Here is a 23,339-nt window from a genome sequence, read left to right as displayed (position 1 = left end):
ACACACATTCATTAGTCCAGTAGCATGGTCGCTAAGCAGTTGATGTATTATCATGTCGTCTCAGGTCATCTATATCCACAGCTGTGTTGTATGCGATTGCCGCTTCTTGTGCTTGTTTTTGTTTGTTTGTGTGTTTGTTTTTTCTCTGCTTGTCTGCTTTCAGGTGCTCCTGGTGGCGCTAAGGCTGGATTCCCCTCAGAGGCCATGGATTGTTGTCTGTTTTGTTTTTTACAGGTGTAGCAGCTGGTTGTCTGGTTTTTGTTTCTATTTTTGTTCTGTTTCCTCTTCTTTCCTCTTCTTCTTTCCTTGTCCCCCGGTCCGGTTCAGTTCAGTTCATGTCATATATTGTAAACAGAAATAAATAAATGGGCATCAAGGGGAGCTTTACATTTATAAAACTTCCCTTGGCAAAGCAAATCTGTTTGGCATCAAAGGTATTCAGACTACAATTCTTCTGACATAATGCTGAACAGGACAAGGGGAAAAAAAAAAAAAAGTAAAGAAGACAGTTCTGCCGAAAGTCAGGGACTAGACCTGTTCTAAGTTCTATACTTTTTAAAAGGGGCATGTTTATCAACTATGGAATTAGAAGATTTACAAAAATGGTCAAGTGCTAGATCTTCATCTGAGATTTTAACAGTGTCATATAACTATTCAACAGATCAGTTAAAAAAAAGCCTGCTCATGGAGATGTTTCAGGATCTGGATACCAAGCGTGGACCTAATGTTTTCATTTTTGCAATTCTGATACAGGCTATTGAGCAGTGATAACTAACACCAAGTTCAGATACTGCGGATATTCTACCTTTGATTTGTTAAGATTGAGCCAATCAGGGACAACCTTGAAGGATCTCTTTGGTTTTGTAGGATCAGTAATTACCTGAGAAAGGTTGATATTGGTACACACCTTTTTTAAATGATCAGAGGCAGAGTTCAACTTGTTTAAATTAAAATTGCCACACAGAGATTGGGTTTAGGCCACATGCACACAGAATGACATCAACAAATATAAGAAATATTAAACATTTACACATAGATTTTTGAATACATGTAGAGGAATGATACTTTGAAATGTGCTCATTGCGGAGTTATGATCAGTTGAGTAATGAAGGTTGAACTATATGGGAAACAGGTTCTATTCCCAGCATCATGATGGACACTCCTGATATAGAAGGTTTCGCTAACGCATTGGAATTGTTTTACTATTTTCATATGCATGTGCAATGAAGAATTGCTTGCTGCTGATAAATGCAAAGAAGAACAGCTTACACATAGATGCTCACATATAGGTTGCAGAATGCAATGAAGACCTGCTTATCCAGTAAAGTTCAATGTCAATGTGTAATATTCAATTAGGATTTGCAAAACAGTGAAGTTAAACAATGAATGGGTCCATAGTCGGTATGAGAAGACTACAGGAATATTTACCTGGGTGTACGTTCAAACAGAGATGAGAAAATCGCGATAAATAATTGTTTGTTTGTTTGTTAGTATGTATATGAATGTTATGTGTATAAACTGTGTTGAGTTATAGTTACTCAGTAGTGTCTCAGTGAAACAACCGACGGGGGATGCCTTGCGGTGACAACAAAAGCAGTGTTTTACTGATCAGTCAAGTTGCTCCAGTGTACTCCATACAAACTGGTTGGCTACTGAAGGAATAGAAAATGGGGAATTCTTGTTTTAAAGCAAACAAGGAATTAGATGGGAAAAATACATGTTTTAACGGGACCCAGACAATATTAAATACTCAGACAGATGGGATAAGAAGTGTAGTTTTGTAGGAAATCACAAAATTATTACATGAAATTAGTGAAATCAATTGAAGAATGCCTTTCTGAAGAGCTGTTTACCACAGTTGAGCAGCTTTGCGACCAAGCACAATGTAGATCGCTTTACTGACAAAATTATCTAATTTAATGGATTGGTTTAGACATGCATAACAGCATTTTAAGAACAAAGAGAGAAACAAAAAGGGACAACGCTTCATGGTGGAAGGTGATGTATAAATAAAAGTGTATATGATGAAGGGGGTGGCAACACCCATTCCGAAATCCTGCCATTCCGACATCCCGCTATTCCGACATCCCACCATTCCGACATACCACCATTCCGACATACCACCATTCCGACATGCAAACGTCCTACCATTCCGACGTTCAAATGTCCCACCATTCCGACAAGGCTTTCTGTATAAGGAAATGTGTGTTACTCAACAGGTGAGTCCCTTCTTTCTGTTCATGCAATTTATATGTTTAACACATGTTTATAGACAAGCGTTATTAAAAACACAAAGTCTCGGCAACTGGAGGAGGAGAAGCAGTCCGCGGTGGTTTTCAATCACACACTCCAATGCCACTTGTTTCAACTTCGAAAAATTTAATCCAGGAAAAAAAGGCTTACAAACATGGACCAAAACGGCTCCATAACACGCACAAGAATCCAAAAGAAACGAAAGTTAACTAAAAGAAAGCAAATAAACAGTATGAAGTGGTCAAAATTGGTTTTACGCATGCCTATGTGCGTCTGGCACATGCGTCTTCGGGCTCTCCCACGTTGGTTTGTGGATGAAAGCTATATGTTCAGCTGTAATGTCATGTAAAAACAATCTCTACATGACATTTACTCCCAGGTGTGACCAGTTACGTCCTTAAGATATCAACAGGCTGTATAAAGCCTTGCGCAACGGCTGTGTGTTTGTGCCAAATGCGCAAAGCCCATCCGCGCTTCCCAAAATTGGAGCGAGTACTCATAAATCACGTGAATAACATGAATAAACGGTTTTACTGCATTTTGTTGTGTTTTATACGTTCTATGCTGTCATTTCTCTCTTCTCTTATTGGCAAGGCAAGGCAGAGTGCTCGCAACTGTGTCCTGTGCCGTAGCCGTGATATCTGTTATTGCAATTATTACTTTTGCATATGATGACAGCGTGCAAAAGACGCATGGGCTCTGTGGAGAGCTCCGCTCCAGCTGGCTGCTGTGACAGCTCACTGACAATGTATTTCTGCTTAATCAGTTTCAGTCTCGCCAGAGTTACATTAATATCTGTATTTTTATATTTGAAATTCAGGGGATTTTGATAATAGATTATTAAAGTTTGTTTTCGAGGCTGTGGCCTCTGCATGTGCAGAGCTTGTGCGCCAAACTTTAGGGCGTATTTGCGCCGGCATATCATTAGTGCAAAATGTTTTGGGTAAAAAATAGGCTATTAAAAGGAACTGTCGGAATGGCGGTATGTTAAAAAACAAAAAACATACCGCCATTCCGACCATAGGAGGAAAAAAGTGTCGGAATGGTGGGACGTTTGATAAAAAATTAAGTGTCGCCATTCCGACAATTGGAGACCCATGTCGGAATGGCGAGATGTCGGAATGGCAGCATGTAACCATGATGAAGGAGAGACCATTTGAGCAGCACAGCCATTTCGCAGCACAGGGACAGCAGTCCAAGTTACAGGATCTCCCACGTGGTATCACCTGTCACATTGTGTCAAGGCATCAAAAGAAGAAAAAATCACCAAACTCAAGGACAAAAAGACGAAGACGCCGGTGAACGAAGAGAGAGTACTGACAAACCAGAAATACAAAAGGATTCTCGATATCAAGATCCAGAAGAAGAGGCTAACAATGCCACGAACACTTACGATGCTGGGAATGATGCCAGCAATGAACAGAGAAGAAGATTCAGTGTCATCAATCTGCAACACGTGCCTCTAATGAGGGGGTGAATATAGAATCCACAACGATTACAACGTCTCTGGGAACTGTGACAAAAACAAGGTTTAAACCATTTTGATATATATTGTAACCTATTGGCTAAGGAATAGTGCTGAAAATGAGGTAAATCTAATCCACCATTGTCCTTGGTCTTCTGCAGGGTTTTTAAACTAATACGTGGTGGTTTGTTTTTCCACAGAAATTTGGAGATGCATGAATCTAGTGACTTAAACCAAGTAGCAGATGGTTTTATGGGGATCATTGAGAACAAATAGTTAACTTTTGGTAGTATCATCATTTTAATAGATGTAATACTCCCCATAAGTGATATAGGTAAGGACTTCCAACGAGAGAGATCGTCCTCTACTGTCTTTAATAATTGCACATAATTTAGCTTTGTTAGCTCTGAGAGCCTGGAGGAAATGTTTATGCCTAAATATCTAATATTTCCTGACTGTAAAGTGATCGCAGGTAATAGTAATACATCATCAGCATAAAGACTTTTTTTATGCTCAATATTTTGGGATTAATTACTCACAAACGGGTAAGAAAAGGTAGTATTGCCAGACCATACATGATCAAAACAGGGAGCGGAGGTCGTTCAGCTGCAAGAAGGTGTGAATGTCCAACTAAAGTTTATAAAAAGCGGGTAAGACAAGGTGCGAATGCCCGACAATGCATGATCAAAAGAGGGAGCGGAGGTTTTCGGCTGCAAGAAGGTCTGAATGTCCACCCATAATTCCTGAAAAATGGGTAAAAAAAGACTGCAAATGCCAAACCATACATCATCAAAAGCAGGAGTGGATGTGTTCGGCTAGAAGAAGGTTTGAATGTCCGACCATAGTTTGTAAAAAGCGGGTAAGAAAAGGTTCGAATGCCCGAACATAGACCATCAAAAGAGGGAGCGGAGGTGTTCCGCTGTAAGAAGGTGTAAATGTCCGACCATAGTTGGTAAAAAGCGGGTAAGAAAAGGTTAAAATACCCGACTGTACACAATCAATAGCGGGAGCGGAGTTGTTCGGCTACAAGGTGTGAAAGTCCGACCATGGTTTGTAAAAAAAGGGTAAGAAAAGGTTCGAATGCCCGAATATATACCATCAAAAGTGGAAGTGGAGGTGTTCGGCTGCAAGAAGGTTTGAACGTCCGACCAAAGTTTGTAAAAAGCAGTTAAGAAAAGGTTCGAACATCCAACCAAACATAATCAAAAGCGGGAGCAGAGCTGTTCGACTGCAAGTAGGTGTGAATGTCAGATCATAATTTGCAAAAAGCTGATGAGAAAGGGTGAGAATGCCCGGCTATACACCATCAAATGCGGGAGCGGAAGTGTTCGGCTGTGAGTAGGTGTGAATGTCCGACCATAATTACTGAAAAATGTGTTAGAAGAGACTAGAATGCCGGACAATACATCATCAAAAGCGGGAGAGGTGGTGTTCGGCTGCAAGTAGGTGTGAATGTCCAGCCATAATTACTCACAAATGGGTAAGAAAAGGTAGTATTGCCAGACCATACATGATCAAAACAGGGAGCGGAGGTGGTTCAGCTGCAAGGTGTGAATGTCTGACTAAAGTTTGTAAAAAGCGGGTAAGACAAGGTGCGAATGCCCGACAATGTATGATCAAAAGAGGGAGCAGAGGTGTTCAGCTGCAAGAAGGTCTGAATGTCCACCAATAATTACTGAAAAATGGGTAAGAAAAGGTGCGAATGCCCAACCATACATCATCAAAAGCAGGAGTGGATGTGTTCGGCTACAAGAAGGTTTGAATGTCCGACCAAAGTTTGTAAAAAGCAGGTAAGAAAAGGTGAAAATACCCGACTGTACACAATCGAAAGAGGGAGCGGAGTTGTTCAGCAACAAAGAGTGAAAGTCTGACCATGGTTTGTAAAAAGTGGGTAAGAAAAGGTTTGTATGCCCGAATATACAACATCAAAAGCAGAAGCGGAGGTGTTCGGCTGCTTGAAAGTTTGAACGTCCAACCAAAGTTTGTAAAAAGCAGTTAAGAAAAGTTTCGAATATCCAACCAAACATAATCAAAAGCGGGAGCAGAGCTGTTCGACTGCAAGTAGGTGTGAATGTCAGATCATAATTTGCAAAAAGCTGATGAGAAAGGGTGAGAATGCCCGACTATACACCATCAAATGTGGGAGCGGAGTTGTTCGGCTGTGAGTAGGTGTGAATCTCCGAGCATATTTTGTAAAAAGGGGGTAAGAATAGATTCGAATGCCCGAACATACACTATCAAAAGAGGGAGCGGAGGTGTTCCGCTGTAAGAAGGTGTGAATGTCCGACCATAGTTGGTAAAAAACGGGTAAGAAAAGGTTAAAATACCCGACTGTACACAATCAATAGCGGGAGCGGATGTGTTTGGCTACAAGAATGTGTGACAGTCCGACCATGGTTTGTAAAAAATGGGTAAGAAAAGGTGCGAATGCCCGACAATGTATGATCAAAAGAGGGAGCGGAGGTTTTCGGCTACAAGAAGGTTTAAATGTCCGACCGTAGTTTGTAAAAAGCGGGTAAGAAAAGGTTCAAATGCCTGACTGTACACAATCAATAGTGGGAGCGGAGTTGTTCGGCTACAAGAAGGTGTGAAAGTTCAACCATGGTTTGTAAAAAGCTGCTAAGAAAAGGTTCGAATGCCCGAATATATACCATCAAAAGCGGAAGCGGAGGTGTTCGGCTGCAAGAAGGTGTGAACGTCCGACCAAAGTTTGCAAAAAGCAGTTAAGAAAAGGTTCGAATCCCCGAATATATACCATCAAAAGCGGGAGCAGAGCTGTTCGACTGCAAGTAGGTGTGAATGTCCAGCCATAATTACTCACAAACGGGTAAGAAAAGGTAGTATTGCCAGACCATACATGATCAAAACAGGGAGCGGAGGTGGTTCAGCTGCAAGGTGTGAATGTCTGACTAAAGTTTGTAAAAAGCGGGTAAGACAAGGTGCGAATGCCCGACAATGTATGATCAAAAGAGGGAGCAGAGGTGTTCAGCTGCAAGAAGGTCTGAATGTCCACCAATAATTACTGAAAAATGGGTAAGAAAAGGTGCGAATGCCCAACCATACATCATCAAAAGCAGGAGTGGATGTGTTCGGCTACAAGAAGGTTTGAATGTCCGACCAAAGTTTGTAAAAAGCAGGTAAGAAAAGGTGAAAATACCCGACTGTACACAATCAAAAGAGGGAGCGGAGTTGTTCAGCAACAAAGAGTGAAAGTCTGACCATGGTTTGTAAAAAGTGGGTAAGAAAAGGTTTGTATGCCCGAATATACAACATCAAAAGCAGAAGCGGAGGTGTTCGGCTGCTTGAAAGTTTGAACGTCCAACCAAAGTTTGTAAAAAGCAGTTAAGAAAAGTTTCGAATATCCAACCAAACATAATCAAAAGCGGGAGAAGAGCTGTTCGACTGCAAGTAGGTGTGAATGTCAGATCATAATTTGCAAAAAGCTGATGAGAAAGGGTGAGAATGCCCGACTATACACCATCAAATGTGGGAGCGGAGTTGTTCGGCTGTGAGTAGGTGTGAATCTCCGAGCATATTTTGTAAAAAGGGGGTAAGAATAGATTCGAATGCCCGAACATACACTATCAAAAGAGGGAGCGGAGGTGTTCCGCTGTCAGAAGGTGTGAATGTCCGACCATAGTTGGTAAAAAACGGGTAAGAAAAGGTTAAAGTACCCGACTGTACACAATCAATAGCGGGAGCGGATGTGTTTGGCTACAAGAATGTGTGACAGTCCGACCATGGTTTGTAAAAAACGGGTAAGAAAAGGTGCGAATGCCCGACAATGTATGATCAAAAGAGGGAGCGGAGGTTTTCGGCTACAAGAAGGTTTGAATGTCCGACCGTAGTTTGTAAAAAGCGGGTAAGAAAAGGTTCAAATGCCTGACTGTACACAATCAATAGTGGGAGCGGAGTTGTTCGGCTACAAGAAGGTGTGAAAGTTCAACCATGGTTTGTAAAAAGCTGCTAAGAAAAGGTTCGAATGCCCGAATATATACCATCAAAAGCGGAAGCGGAGGTGTTCGGCTGCAAGAAGGTGTGAACGTCCGACCAAAGTTTGTAAAAAGCAGTTAAGAAAAGTTTCGAATATCCAACCAAACATAATCAAAAGCGGGAGCAGAGCTTTTCGACTGCAAGTAGGTGTGAATGTCCAGCCATAATTACTCACAAACGGGTAAGAAAAGGTAGTATTGCCAGACCATACATGATCAAAACAGGGAGCTGAGGTTGTTCAGCTGCAAGGTGTGAATGTCTGACTATAGTTTGTAAAAAGCGGGTAAGATAAGGTGCGAATGCCCAACATTGTATAATCAAAAGAGAGAGCGGAGGTTTTCGGCTACAAGAAGGTTTGAATGTCCGACCATAGTTTGTAAAAAGCGGGTAAGAAAAGGTTCAAATGCCTGACTATACACCATCAAAAGCGCGGAGCGGAGGTGTTCCGCTGTAAGACGGTGTGAATGTCCGACCATAGTTGGTAAAAAGCAGGTAAGAAAAGGTTAAAATACCCGACTGTACACAATCAATAGCGGGAGCGGAGTTGTTCGGCTACAAGAAGGTGTGAAAGTCCAACCATGGTTTGTAAAAAGCTGGTAAGAAAAGGTTCGAATGCCCGAATATATACCATCAAAAGCGGAAGCGGAGGTGTTCGGCCGCAAGAAGGTGTGAACGTCCGACCAAAGTTTGTAAAAAGCAGTTAAGAAAAGGTTCGAATATCCAAACATAATTAAAAGCGAGAGAGATTGTGTTCAGCTGCAAGTAGGTGTGAATATCCAGCCATAATTACTCACAAACGGGAAAGAAAATGTAGTATTGCCAGACCATACATGATCAAAACAGGGAGCGGAGGTGGTTTAGCTGCAAAAAGGGGTGAATGTCCAACTAAAGTTCAAATATATTAACAAAAGCGGGAGGAGAGGTCTTCGGATTAGAGTGGTTGAGAATTTCCAACCATAATCTATAAAATGTGGTGAAAAAAAAAGGTGTGAAGGAATGAATTTCATAGCAAAATCCGAAATCATGCATAACTCCACAAAAGGAACGTATTGCTCAACCAAAGGGATGCTTCTTTCTCATTCAGGGTAATATGAGGAACTTTATGCTTGATACATTTTAGACATGGATAACTCCCAAATCATGCAGAACGTATGAAAATAAGCTTATTCTCGGATTCCTGATCCTTCAGTGTTGCTCTTTCTACTACTGCAAAATACAATGTTGTTCTTTGTTGAAGTAAATCTAGACATTGATAAATATGAAGGACAAAGCAGTTTTCACTTGGTTTGAATGAAGGAATTCATTTTATACATAAAATCCCAAATCATGCAAAACGTATGAAAAGAAGCTTATTCTCGGATTCCTGATCCTTCAGTGTTGCTTTTTCTTCTACTGCAAAATACAATGTTGTTCTTTGTTGAAGTCGATCTAGACATTGATAAATATGAAGGACAAAGCAGTTTTAACTTGGTTTGAGTGAAGGAATTCATTTTATACATAAAATCCCAAATCATGCAGAACGTATGAAAATAAGCTTATTCTCGGATTACTGATCCTTCAGTGTTGCTTTTTCTTCTACTGCAAAATACAATGTTGTTCTTTGTTGAAGTCGATCTAGACATTGATAAATATGAAGGACAAAGCAGTTTTAACTTGGTTTGAGTGAAGGAATTCATTTTATACATGAAATCCCAAATCATGCAGAACGTATGAAAATAAGCTTATTCTCGGATTACTGATCCTTCAGTGTTGCTCTTTCTTCTACTGCAAAATCCAGTGTTGTTCTTTGTTGAAGTCAATCAAGACATTGATAAATATGAAGGACAAAGCAGTTTTAACATAGTTTGAGTGAAGGCGTTCATTTATAGTAAAATCAATAATCGTGCAGAACTCATGAAAATAAGCTTATTCTCGGATTCCTAAAACTTTTGATTTGCTCTTTCTTTACTGCAAAGTACAATGTTGTTCTTTGTTGAAGTCGATCTAGACATTGATAAATATGAAGGACAAAGCAGTTTTCACTTGGTTTGAGTGAAGGATTTGCAGCTGAAAACCTCCCGCTCCCGCTTTTTATTGTGTATAGTCTGGCTTTCGAGCCTTTTCTTACCCGTTTTTTAGAAATTATGGTTGGACATTCAGACCTTGCAGCCGAAGACCTCCACTCCCTCTTTTGATCATACATTGTCGGGCATTCGCACCTTGTCTTACCCGCTTTTTACAAACTATAGTCAGACATTCACACCTTGCAGCTGAACCACCTCAGCTCCCTGTTTTGATCATGTATGGTCTGGCAATACTACCTTTTCTTACCCGTTTGTGAGTAATTATGGCTGGACATTCACACCTACTTGCAGTCGAACAGCTCTGCTCCCGCTTTTGATGGTATATATTCGGGCATTCGAACCTTTTCTTAACTGCTTTTTGCAAACTTTGGTCGGACGTTCACACCTTCTTGCAGCCGAACACCTCCGCTTCCGCTTTTGATGGTATATATTCGGGCATTCGAACCTTTTCTTAGCAGCTTTTTACAAACCATGGTTGAACTTTCACACCTTGTAGCCGAACAACTCCGCTCCCGCTATTGATTGTGTACAGTCGGGTATTTTAACCTTTTCTTACCCGCTTTTTACCAACTATGGTCGGACATTCACACCGTCTTACAGCGGAACACCTCCGCTCCCTCTTTTGATGGTCTATGTTCGGGCATTCGAACCTTTTCTTACCCGCTTTTTACAAACTATGGTCGGACATTCAAACCTTCTTGTAGCCGAACACATCCACTCCTGCTTTTAATGATGTATGGTTGGGCATTTTCACCTTTTCTTACCCATTTTTCAGTAATTATGGGTGGACATTCACACCTTCTTGCAGCTGAACAACTCCTCTCCCGCTTATGATCATGTGCGGTTTGATATTCGAAAATTTTCTTTCATGTTTTAATGCAATTATTGATGGACATTCAAATCTTCTTGTAGCCGAACACATCCACTCCTGCTTTTGATGATGTATGGTTTGGCATTCGCACCCTTTTTTTACCCATTTTTCAGGAATTTTGGGTGGACATTCAGACCTTCTTGCAGCCGAAAACCTCCGCTCCCTCTTTTGATCATACATTGTCGGGCATTCGCACCTTATCTTACCCGCTTTTTACAATCTATAGTCAGACATTCACACCTTGCAGCTGAACCACCTCCGCTCCCTGTTTTGATCATGTATGGTCTGGCAATACTACCTTTTCTTATCCGTTTGTGAGTAATTAATCCCAAAATATTGAGCATAAAATAAGTCTTTATGCTGATGATGTATTACTTTTCCTTCAGAACTCACAGACGTCTCTCAGTCACACAATCACACTCATAAATAAATTCTCAGCACTTTCTGACTACTCTATCAACTGGTCTAAGACCACAGTTCTGCCCATTAACTGTAGGGTCCATAATATACCTGCGATAACTATACAGTCAGGAAATATTAGATATTTAGGCATAAACATTTCCTCCAGGCTCTCAGAGCTAACAAAGCTAAATTATGTGCAATTATTAAAGACAGTAGAGGACGATCTCTCGTTGGAAGTCCTTACCTATATCACTTATGGGGAGAGTTACATCCATTAAAATGATGATACTACCAAAAGTTAACTATTTGTTCTCAATGATCCCCATAAAACCATCTGCTACTTGGTTTAAGTCACTAGATTCATTCATCTCCAAATTTCTGTGGAAAAACAAACCAACACATATTAGTTTAAAAACCCTACAGAAGACCAAGGACAGTGGTGGATTAGATTTACCTAATTTTCAGCACTATTCCTTAGACAATAGGTTACAATATATATCAAAATGGTTTAAACCTTGTGGTTGTCACAGTTCCCAGAGACGTTGTAATCGTTGAGGATTCTATATTCACCCCGTCATTAGAGGCACGTAATGCAGATTGATGACACTGAATCTTCTTCTCTGTTCATTGCTGGCATCATTCCCAGCATTGTAAGTGTTCGTGGCATTGTTAGCCTCTTCTTCTGGATCTTGATATCGAGAATCCTTTTGTATTTCTGGTTTGTCAGTCCTCTGTCTTCGTTCACCGGAGTCTTTGTCTTTTTGTCCTTGAGTTTGGTGATTTTTTCTTCTTTTGATGCCTTGACACAATGTGACAGGTGATACCACGTGGGAGATCCTGTAACTTGGATTGCTGTCCCTGTGCTGCGAAATGGCTGTGCTGCTCAAATGGTCTCTCCTTCATCATGGTTACATGCTGCCATTCCGACATCTCGCCATTCCGACATGGGTCTCCAATTGTCGGAATGGCGACACTTAATTTTTTATCAAACGTCCCACCATTCCGACACTTTTTTCCTCCTATGGTCGGAATGGCGGTATGTTTTTTGTTTTTTTTAACATACCGCCATTCCGACAGTTTCTTTTTAATAGCCTATTTTTTACCCAAAACATTTTGCACTAATGATATGCCGGCGCAAATACGCCCTAAAGTTTGGCGCACAAGCTTTGCACATGCAGAGGCCACAGCCTCGCAAACAAACTTTAATAATCTATTATCAAAATCCCCTGAATTTCAAATATAAAAATACAGATATTAATGTAACTCTGGCGAGACTGAAACTGATTAAGCAGAAATACAGTGTCAGTGAGCTGCCACAGCAGCCAGCTGGAGCGGAGCTCTCCACAGAGCCCATGCGTCTTTTGCACGCTGTCATCATATGCAAAAGTAATAATTGCAATTACAGATATCACGGCTACTGCACAGGACACAGTTGCGAGCACTCTGCCTTGCCTTGCCAATAGGAGAAGAGAGAAATGACAGCATAGAACGTATAAAACACAACAAAATTCAGTAAAAACGTTTATTCATGTTATTCACGTGATTTATGAGTACTCACTCCAATTTTGGGAAGCGCGGATGGGCTTTGCGCATTTGGCACAAACACACAGCCGCAACGGTTGTAGCTTTATACAGCCTTTTGATATCTTAGGGACCTAACTGGCCACACCTGGGAGTAAATGTCATGTAGAGATTGTTTTTACATGACATTACAGCTGAACATATAGCTTTCATCCACAAACCAACGTGGGAGAGCCCGAAGACGCATGTGCCAGACGCACATAGGCATGCGTAAAACCAATTTTGACCACTTCATACTGTTTATTTGCTTTCTTTTAGTTAACTTTCGTTTCTTTTGGATTCTTGTGCGTGTTATGGAGCCGTTTTGGTCCATGTTTGTAAGCCTTTTTTTCCTGGATTAAATTTTCGGAAGTTGAAACAAGTGGCATTGGAGTGTGTGATTGAAAACCACCGCGGACTGCTTCTCCTCCTCCAGTTGCCGAGACTTTGTGTTTTTAATAACGCTTGTCTATAAACATGTGTTAAACATATAAATTGCATGAACAGAAGGAAGGGACTCACCTGTTGAGTAACACACATTTCCTTATACGGAAAGCCTTGTCGGAATGGTGGGACATTTGAACGTCAGAATAGCGGGATGTCGCAATGGTGGGATGTCGGAATGGTGGGACGTTTGCATGTCGGAATGGTGGTATGTCGGAATGGTGGTATGTCGGAATGGTGGGATGTCGGAATAGCGGGATGTCGGAATGGGTGTTAACACCCCCTTCATCATATACACAGTTATTTATACATCACCTTCCACCATGAAGCGTTGTCCCTTTTTGTTTCTCTCTTTGTTCTTAAAATGCTGTTATGCATGTCTAAACCAATCCATTAAATTAGATCATTTTGGCAGTAAAGCGATCTAAAATGTGCTTGGTCGCAAAGCTGCTCATCTGTGGTAAACAGCTCTTCAGAAAGGCATTGATTTCACTAATTCTATGTAATAATTTTGTGATTTCCTACAAAACTACGCTTCTTCTCCCATCTGTCTGAGTATTTAATATTGTCTGGGTCCCATTAAAACATGTATTTTTCCCATCTAATTCCTTGTTTGCTTTAAAACAAGTATTCCCCATTTTCTATCCCTTCAGTAGCCAACCACTTTTGTATGGAGTACACTGGAGCAACTTGACTGATCAGTAAAACACTGCTTTTGTTGTCACCGCAAGGCTTCCCCCGTCGATTGTTTCACTGAGACACTACTGAGTAACTATAACTCAACACAGTTTATACACATAACATTCATATACATACTAACAAACAAACAAACAATTATTTATCGCAATTTTCTCATCTCTGTTTGAACGTACACCCAGGTAAATATTCCTGTAGTCTTCTCATACCGACTATGGACCCATTCATTGTTTAACTTCACTGTTTTGCAAATCCTAATTGAATATTACACATTGACATTGAACTTTACTTGATAAGCAGGTCTTCATTGCATTCATCAGCCTATATGTGAGCATCTATGTGTAAGCTGTTCTTCTTTGCATTTATCAGCAGCAAGCAATTCTTCATTGCACATGCATATGAAAATAGTAAAACAATTCCAAAGCGTTAGCGAAACCTTCTATATCAGGAGTGTCCATCATGATGCTGGCAATAGAACCTCTTTCCCAGAATAGTTCAACCTTCATTACTCAACTGATCATAACTCCGCAATGAGCACATTTCAAAGTATCATTCCTCTACATATATTCAAAAATCTATGTGTAAATGTTTAATATTTCTTATATTTCTTGATGTCATTCTGTGTGCATGTGGCCTAAACCCAATCTCTGTGTGGCAATTTTAATTTAAACAAGTTGAACTCTGCCTCTGATCATTTAAAAAAGGTGTGTACCAATATCAACCTTTCTCAGGTAATTACTGATCCTACAAAACCAAAGAGATCCTTCAAGGTTGTCCCTGATTGGCTCAATCTTAACAAATCAAAGGTAGAAAATCCGCAGTATCTGAACTTGGTGTTAGTTATCACTGCTCAATAGCCTGTATCAGAATTGCAAAAATGAAAACATTAGGTCCACGCTTGGTATCCAGATCCTGAAACATCTCCATGAGCAGGCTTTTTTTTAACTGATCTGTTGAATAGTTATATGACACTGTTAAAATCCCAGATGAAGATCTAGCACTTGACCATTTTTGTAAATCTTCTAATTCCATAGTTGATAAACACGCCCCTTTTAAAAAGTATAGAACTTAGAACAGGTCTATCCCTGGCTTTCGGCAGAACTGTCTTCTTTACTTTTTTTTCCCCTTGTCCTGTTCAGCATTATGTCAGAAGAATTGTAGTCTGAATACCTTTGATGTCAAACAGATTTGTTTTGCCAAGGGAAGTTTTATAAATGTAAAGCTCCCCTTGATGCCCATTTATTTATTTCTGTTTACAATATATGACATGAACTGAACTGAACCGGACCGGGGGACAAGGAAAGAAGAAGAGGAAAGAAGAGGAAACAGAACAAAAATAGAAACAAAAACCAGACAACCAGCTGCTACACCTGTAAAAAACAAAACAGACAACAATCCATGGCCTATGAGGGGAATCCAGCCTTAGCGCCACCAGGAGCACCTGAAAGCAGACAAGCAGAGAAAAAACAAACACACAAACAAACAAAAACAAGCACAAGAAGCGGCAATCGCATACAACACAGCTGTGGATATAGATGACCTGAGACGACATGATAATACATCAACTGCTTAGTGACCATGCTACTGGACTAATGAATGTGTGTGTGTGTGTGTGAGAACATGCAACACCCATGGCACAGGACCTACATGATAACCGTGCTTAGTTATGAGTGTATAAGCGTACAGGGCCACAATCCACAGCCCCCCCCCCCAAGCAATCAGAAGCAGGCAGAGAGGGCCACAAGACCCAGGCCACCAGCAGCCCCCACAGAGCACAGAACCCAGGCAGCCCACCGCAGGGGCAACCACGCATCCACCCAGAAGACTGCAGAGGAAGCCCCCGGAAAGAGCCCCCATAAGCATAGGGCAGAGGCCCTCCAGGAGCCAGGGGCAACAGCCCACCGACCCCGCCAGGCCCCAGCCGCCCAGACATGGGCCGTGCACTGGACCTGGGCCCCAGGAGCCCGAGCGCCCCCAAAGGGGTGTGCGAAGAAGACCCCTCCCCTCACCCTTCTGGCTCTTCAATATTTTCTAATAGTGAGTGTTGGAAAAATTATATAGTTATACTATGACAGAAGAGTCCCTCCATCTGTTCACCTTCTATGATTCAAGCAAAAGAGTTTTGACTCTGGTACTAGTCTTTCCCATAATATTAACTGGTGAGAAGCACCTCTTATGTTCCTTCCCATAACAAGGAATGGGGAGAGAAGCACCTTTCCCCATAACATTGAATATTCCTTCCCATAATAATGAATGGTGAGAAAAGCGCCTTTTCTCATAACATTGTGTGATCAGCAAGCATAAACAACATAAATAGCTGGAGCACCATTTGGTGGGGAGACAACTCTGAGCGGTCTTCCCGACAGGTTGTGTGGATTTGCGCGGACTTGTCTCTTTCTTGCAAGAAATAAATGTTTTGTGTTAATTAATCGTATCCAGCGACTCTGAGCCTAATTTTACAGAGAATTTTTCTAACATAATGGTCCTTCGAGCCGGATTCTAAGTCCTTTCCACCTTCCAGAATCGGAGCTGAAACCGTGCACGGGGGAGTCCAGGATTCCTAACTGAAGTCCTCTCAGCACAGTTTCTGATAGAGGCCGGCTGCCACTGGCTGGAGGAAAGGTGACAGAATCTATTTTTGAATCAGTGGACAGACTCGCTGGATTCTTCGTTGTTTAACTTACCAATGGATTTATGGTAAGGAACCCTTTGTATTACTATTGTTGGTTGGAAATAGTGTGATTATTAGGGAAAATTTTGATTAATTAACTAGCAATTGATATAAAATGGTGCTCCAGTTATAGTGATAAAAAATGGAGGCTTTTAAATAGATTGAGTCGTTGCTATTTTCCTAAGAATATTACTATTTCGAATGCAACCTAGTAAAGAAGCCTTTTAACTGGTAACTGTGTAAAAGTTATGTTGGATCACTCACAAATGAAGCAGTCAGAAAAAGTAAGCCTTTTAACTGGTAACCGTATGTAGGTTGTGTTGGATTAACCCATAAAAGAAGCAGTCAGAAAAGGTCATCCTTTTAACTGGTAACTGTGTATAGGATTAACCCATAAAAACCTAATTAGCGGTCAGAAAAGGTCATCTTTTTAACTGGTAACTGTGTGTAAATTGTGCTGGATTAACCCATAAAAGAAGCAGTCAGAAAAAGTCAGCTTTTTAACTGGTAACTGTGTATAGGATTAACCCATGAAAACCTAATAGCAGTCAGAAAAGGTCAGCCTTTTAACTGGTAACTGTGTGTAGGTTGTGTTGGATTAGCCATAAAAGAAGCAGTCAGAAAAGGTCAGCTTTTTAACTGGTAACTGTGTATAGGATTAACCCCTGAAAACATAATAGCAGTCAGAAAAGGTGAGGCAAAGGAAAAAAGCCTTTTAACTGGTAACTGTATGTTGTGTTGGATAACCCACATATGAAACGGTCAGAAAAGGTCAACCTTTTAACTGGTAACCGTGTGTAGTGGTGGGATTAACCAAGGACAACAAAAATGCAGTCAGAAAAGGTTAGTCCATAGTCTGTGTGAGAAGACTACAGGAATAAATAACTCCGCGCAGCGCGTTAGAAAACGGAATCTTTCTTAAGAGAGTTTGCGATGAAAGATCGCAAGTTTTAAATCCATGTTAGTTTTTGTTAGTGTTATACGTCTAATCGTTTGTTTGTTAAATGGCCTGATTGTTGAATCGTTAGTTTGTGAAATTAATTTGTTTGTTTGTAAAAAGGGGCTGGTTGTTAAATTGTTTGTTTGTCGAATTGTTTGTTAAAGTCTTTGCTGCAGTGTTGTTTTATTTGCTATGTATGTATGGGAGTAAAACAGCTGTGTGTGTGTGTGGGTGTATTGTTGCTGAAGGTATAGGTCATTGTTGAACTGTTGCTTTGTGATAGAATTGTTGGTTTGCTAAAAGGGCTGGTTGCTGAATTATTTGTTTGTTAAATTGTGATTTTTTCCTTCTTTGCTACAGTGTTGGGTTATTTGCTATGTATGTATAAGAGTGAAACAGCTGCTGGTGTGTGATGTTGTTGATGGTGACGACAGAAAAAATGTATTACTGACTAATTGAGTTGAAGTGAACATTGGAATCTGGTTGTTGCTCGTGACATAACGACAGAAGTAGTGTTTCATTCAGTAGTACTCAAAATAACTCCACTGAAAATTGATTAGCTGCAAAAGGACAGTATGGGAAATACCTGTTTTAAAGCTAACCGGGAGTTAAGTGGGAGTGCTAAAATCATGTTTCAGAAAAAACCCGATAATATTGAATACTTAGAGAGATGAGAAAATAAATTTGGGTTTGAGGGAGAATTGAACATGGTAAAATTGTCCAATCCTAGAGAAGGGGAAGACAAAAGTAATGTACAAAGTAAATCTAGTTAAAAAAACACAACAACAAGGATTAGAGCTAGACATTTGTACAAGTTTGTGTATTAAGATTTAACAGCTCTCTTAAAGAGTTAAAGTTCAGAAGATCTCAGACAAACAAACAGATCATTTCAAATCTTTACTCCTTTCACAGGAAAAACTATCTGAGCAAAAGATGTTTTACAACCTGTGATTTTTATCATTTCCATTTCAAACCTGCCATTCTTAGGCAAAGTCCTAGGAAAAGTTGTATACCAACAGCTTTCTGACTTTTTCCTGTCTTACAATGCTTTTGATACTTTCATCTCACAGTCTTGATTTTATGTGTTTAACTGAGAGATGAAACAACAAGACCGAGAGTGGAGAGGGTCTTTGTGCCATATTCAGGGCCAATATACCCACTCACAAGATAAAACATTTATTTTTGTCTTTAATTACTATACTTTAATACTATAAGCAGTTTCTAAGCCTGCAGATAAATATTAATTAAATTAAACAGAAAGGTGTGTGCATGTGTGTTCAACAGGTGCCAAACTAGATGGGTCAAATGCAGAGAGTAATTTTGTGTGACTTGTAACATGACAATAAACAGTCATCTTAATGTGTTTGCACAGCAATGGAATAAAGAGGGCATGCAGAGGAGCACTCTGACAACAAAAAGAAAAGGAAGAAAGGACTAAACTTTTTGTTGGAAGGGAGAGAAGCAACTATTTAGGTGATGAGGGAAAGCAAAAACACAGATCACAACAGGAGCAGTGACAGAGAAGGAGAGACAGAGCAGGAGGCTGTGTGGAAGGAGGGGGCATTGGGCGAGGGACTGCAGGAGCAACAGTAAGATAGAGGAAGAGTTTGGGAGTCAGTTATGACTAGATAAGAAAAAAAACAGGAGCTGTAACCAGGATAGAAGCAGAAAAGCCAGAAAAAGTGCTAAACTTAGAGGGAATTGAACTTATCTTATAGTATGACATCAAACCTGAGATTACATTGAATGTTTCCGGGACGGAGGTAACTTTTCTATGCGACACAGGTGCAACACGAACTGTAATCCATCCTGATGACATTCCGGGAGTTGAGGAATCCAAGGAAATTATTTGGGTCAAATCAGCAAATGGTAAGAGCCATCCTGAGCGTTTATCAAAACTCTTGACAGTAACAGATACACGGAGTGGGGTAAGTGCTGATTGTCAGGTTGTCTTGTCCACTCTGTGTCCCTGTAACTTACTGGGAAGGGATTTACTCCATTTATTGAAGCTAAGAATAGTTCCAGAAGAAAAAGGGTTAACTGTAGTTTGAATGAAGTCCGCTCAAACAATGATTCAGCATGACGCGAGACCACCTTCATACTGGTATAGTTTGGATCTTGTGCCTACAGGCCCCAGCTCTATCACTCTTCCTCTCCTTCAGAAGGCAAAAGAACACGCCTCAGGAGAGCTCACCGTCAGGTCACCACATGAATTACACTGCACTGTGTCTTACGAATATACGCAAGGGGAGGACATATTTTATTTTTTAAACAAATGAGAAAGTTAAAACATGCTAAAGTTAAAACACTTATACTGGAATAAAGAGGGTTGTTGTGCAGTCAGCTGCTTACTCTCCCACAGCATGAGAAAGTTTTTAAGATCATGTTATGCACCCCATATGTCACTCTCCAAACCCACAGATGACCACTGGAGGCCTTTAGGTGTGTCTGTGACTGCATGTGAAGAAGCCTCAGATTGGGAGAAGGTGGAGCCAGGAATAGAGTATTCTGAGAAACTGGATGCATATACTAGTCCATTAAATTGGACCACGCATGCAAAACCAAATATACACTTACAAGGACAGATCTGGAAGAATAAAGGTGCCATTTACTATGAAATGTAGAACTTATACTGCCAAAGAGTTTGTTTAAATATGCTTCAGTATCGAGCCATGGAGCACGTCATGTCTCTACAGGAGGGCTGGTAGCAACAATGAACAAGGTTTTTGCAGTGTATGGTTTTAATTATAATAAAATCATAATATCATAATATGATAATAAAGAATTTTTGTCTAACATGTCAAATATGTGCAAAATATGATCCATACATATGGCCTAGGACCGGGACGAGGACAGTTCCCGAGGCCGGAGGACCCTTTTCAACACATTTGTATGGATTTCATTGAATTAAATAAAGGGGTCTCCCTGGTGATTAGTGATGTTTTACCAAATGAAGTGAAGTATTCCAGATGCACAGGCAGATGTACCCTCAACACTGGTGAATTAAATATTACCTAGATTTGGAATTCCTGAAAAAATCTACAGTGATAACAGGGACGCACTTTGTAAACAAATGGCGAAGAACTTGAAAACAAAAAAGGATCTCAGAAACCACTGTGCAAGACTGAAGAAACTGGGAAGAATTGGGTTACTGTTTACCACTAGTAGTCCTAAACATACATATTACTCTAACTAGCACAGAATTAACTCCACAGAACTATTCACCAGACATGATGAAGAAAGAGAAGAAACCTTAGCAGGATACATGGTTAAAATGTTAACAAGTAGAGAGATCTATTCTGTCTAGTGTCTGTTCCAGGTGACCCTGTGGAGGAATCTCTAAAACCTGGAGACTGGATCCTCATCAAAGTGATAAAGAAAGATAACTGCTCCAGCCCAAGGTGGGAAGGCTCATAGCAGGTACTGCTTACAGCACCCACAGCAGCTAAACTAATATATCCTGGATCCTCATCACACTATAAACCAGTAAGGCCACGACCTGCAGAAGTAGGGAAAGATTAGTTACCCACCACCGTTCTCTGAGGCATGAGTCTGACTACAAAGGGGAGTTCTCTCAACAGGAGGGGGTTCGTCTCAACCTCAGTGAAGAAAACAACGGCTAAAATGAGAACATAGGGTGTGGCTAAAATAAGACAGGGATAGACAGACAGCAGCCGTGGCATCCATTCAGATTACCAGGATTTTGTAGGTTAAAAGGAACCAGTTGTGTATTGTTAATCATTATTCTTATTATCGTATTGCTAATTCTATGGGATTAAGCACAGATTAATAAAAAAAACTAAAAGATAATGCATTACAATGAATCACCCTCAGACCCATGACACAGACTGACCACAGAGATAGGAGGTCCCTCAGGTCCAACAGACAACTTGTCAACCTATTTTTTGTTGCAGGAATAGATGGGGTGGCTGACATTGACTTATGCTCAATTATTTTATGTAAAGACAACCAAAAAGCCCATGTGTATTCTGAAAAGTACATATGTGAAACGTATGTTAATACAAGATTTCTGAAGAATCATCAGTGTATCAGTTGGAATTTTGTTAGAATGTATACAGCATGACAAAATAACCAATCTAATTGTATTGAATGTGCAAAGGCCAGAATATAAATTTAGAAAAGAAGCATTACAATTGCATTACAATTGTATAATGAATCTTTTGTACCTAACACAGAGCAATGTAAAACTCTCTCTTTGTTGTTCCCAGCAGTTAAGAAAAGAGATGTACTGCCCTCAGCGTTGGCTTATAAGGGTAATTATATATGTTTCATCCACAGGGGTACAGGTAAGAATGTGGGTACACTCATGTCAGATTATTGTAAAAAAATCCATCAATGTCACTCAGGATGCAGGTAACTACTCAGCATCTTGGTTTCGGAACCAGACTTCCATGAGAGCAGACCTCTGGTGGCTGTGTGGGGATATGAAACTGAGGTCCGTCCTTCTGCCTAACTGGCAGCTGCACAATAGCCCAACTACAGATGCCTTTCCATCTGTTCCCTGTGGGGGACTTTAAGGCCTTGGGTGAGAAGCTGCAATGTCTCAAGCGTTCAACTGCGTCTGGAGGTTCATTTGACAACAGAGTGTACCTGGATAGCATTGGAGTTCTGAGTCCCAGATGAATTTAAAGCTAGAAATCAAGTAACTACAGACTTTGAATCTTTTCTTTTCTGGTGGGCAACAATAAATAAAAATGTTTATTGGATAAATTACATCTACGAGGCATTGCTGAACAATTAAAATGTTTGGAACTTTATCCTGTTCCTTTATTCCTAACAATACTTCCGCAGATGGCAGAATCACAAAGAGGGACACGCATCACTCTCTGCAGAGCTGATAGAAAATCAACGACCCCTTCACTGACATGATGGAGAAGTGGTTTGGTCTCTGTCTGTTGTCACAGCCATAGTAGCCACCTGTGCTTGATGTTGTATCACATGCTTGACAGGACTGTCCCAAAGACTGATTGAAACCACCCTTACCTGCATAATGTATCAACAGATAGAGGGAGATGATGACAACGAGCTACACGTGGACGATGGAGACGATGATAACCTTTAAAGTTCAAAGTACTTTGAATGACCCCGAGTGAATTCTAAATGATTTCTCTAATGATTATTTTTGCGTTCATATGAAAGACCAATGAACATGGGAATTGGACCTAATAAAAGGCAATTCCTGAATGTAGAGCATTGTAAAGATGATATGTTGCTTCTTCCTGCTAACATTTGTCCACAGTTTGATGAACTGCATCAGCAGCAGAACCACTACAGGACTCAAAGTCAGGTAACTGAACAGGTTTCTGGAATTCTGGAATTCCCATCATGCCAAGATGATGGCGGAACAATCACAAATTTTTATCCACATGTGTACAAAAGGGTGGACGGTGAAGCTAAGCGCTCCACCCCAACTGAATGAAAAGCTGATTTGAAGAGTTCATTCCACCAAGTAACGTCTAACAATCTATAGCCTTCAACCACTGTATGGCTGAATTATATCCTGAAGTGTCCTAAAAGAGGATTAGTTAGGGAATAAGAGGTGGTAAAGACCTCTTCCGGGAAGTGAAGTGCTAGTAACCTCTCCTTCCAAGATAGCTTAGCAGTTCCAGACCCAGCCGGACTGATGTTCGGCCAGAAGCAGACGATTGCAGAGTGGACTGAATAAACTGCATTGTATTATTATTATTATTGTTTGACTGTTCTTGATTTTCATTTATTATTATTTTTCATTTTATTAATTTTTCCATTTAATATCAATTTCATATTATTTATTAATTGCATATAATCATATTTTCATTTATTTTATTATTTTCATTTCATTAATTTTTGTTTGTGTCATATTTCCATTTTTATTATTCCATTGTATTAATTTTGTCCATTAATCATTTAGTCATAGTTTTATTGATTTTTGTCCTTATTTCCATGTATTTTTGGTTGTATCCGTTTTGTGTTTGCTGGTC

Source organism: Leuresthes tenuis, unplaced genomic scaffold, assembly GCF_036924035.1.
Source record: "Leuresthes tenuis unplaced genomic scaffold, fLeuTen1.0.hap1 SCAF_14, whole genome shotgun sequence".
In the NCBI taxonomy this organism is placed as follows: Eukaryota; Metazoa; Chordata; class Actinopteri; order Atheriniformes; family Atherinopsidae; genus Leuresthes; species Leuresthes tenuis.
The sequence above is the reverse complement of the archived record's forward strand: the minus strand, read 5'-3'. Positions refer to the sequence as shown.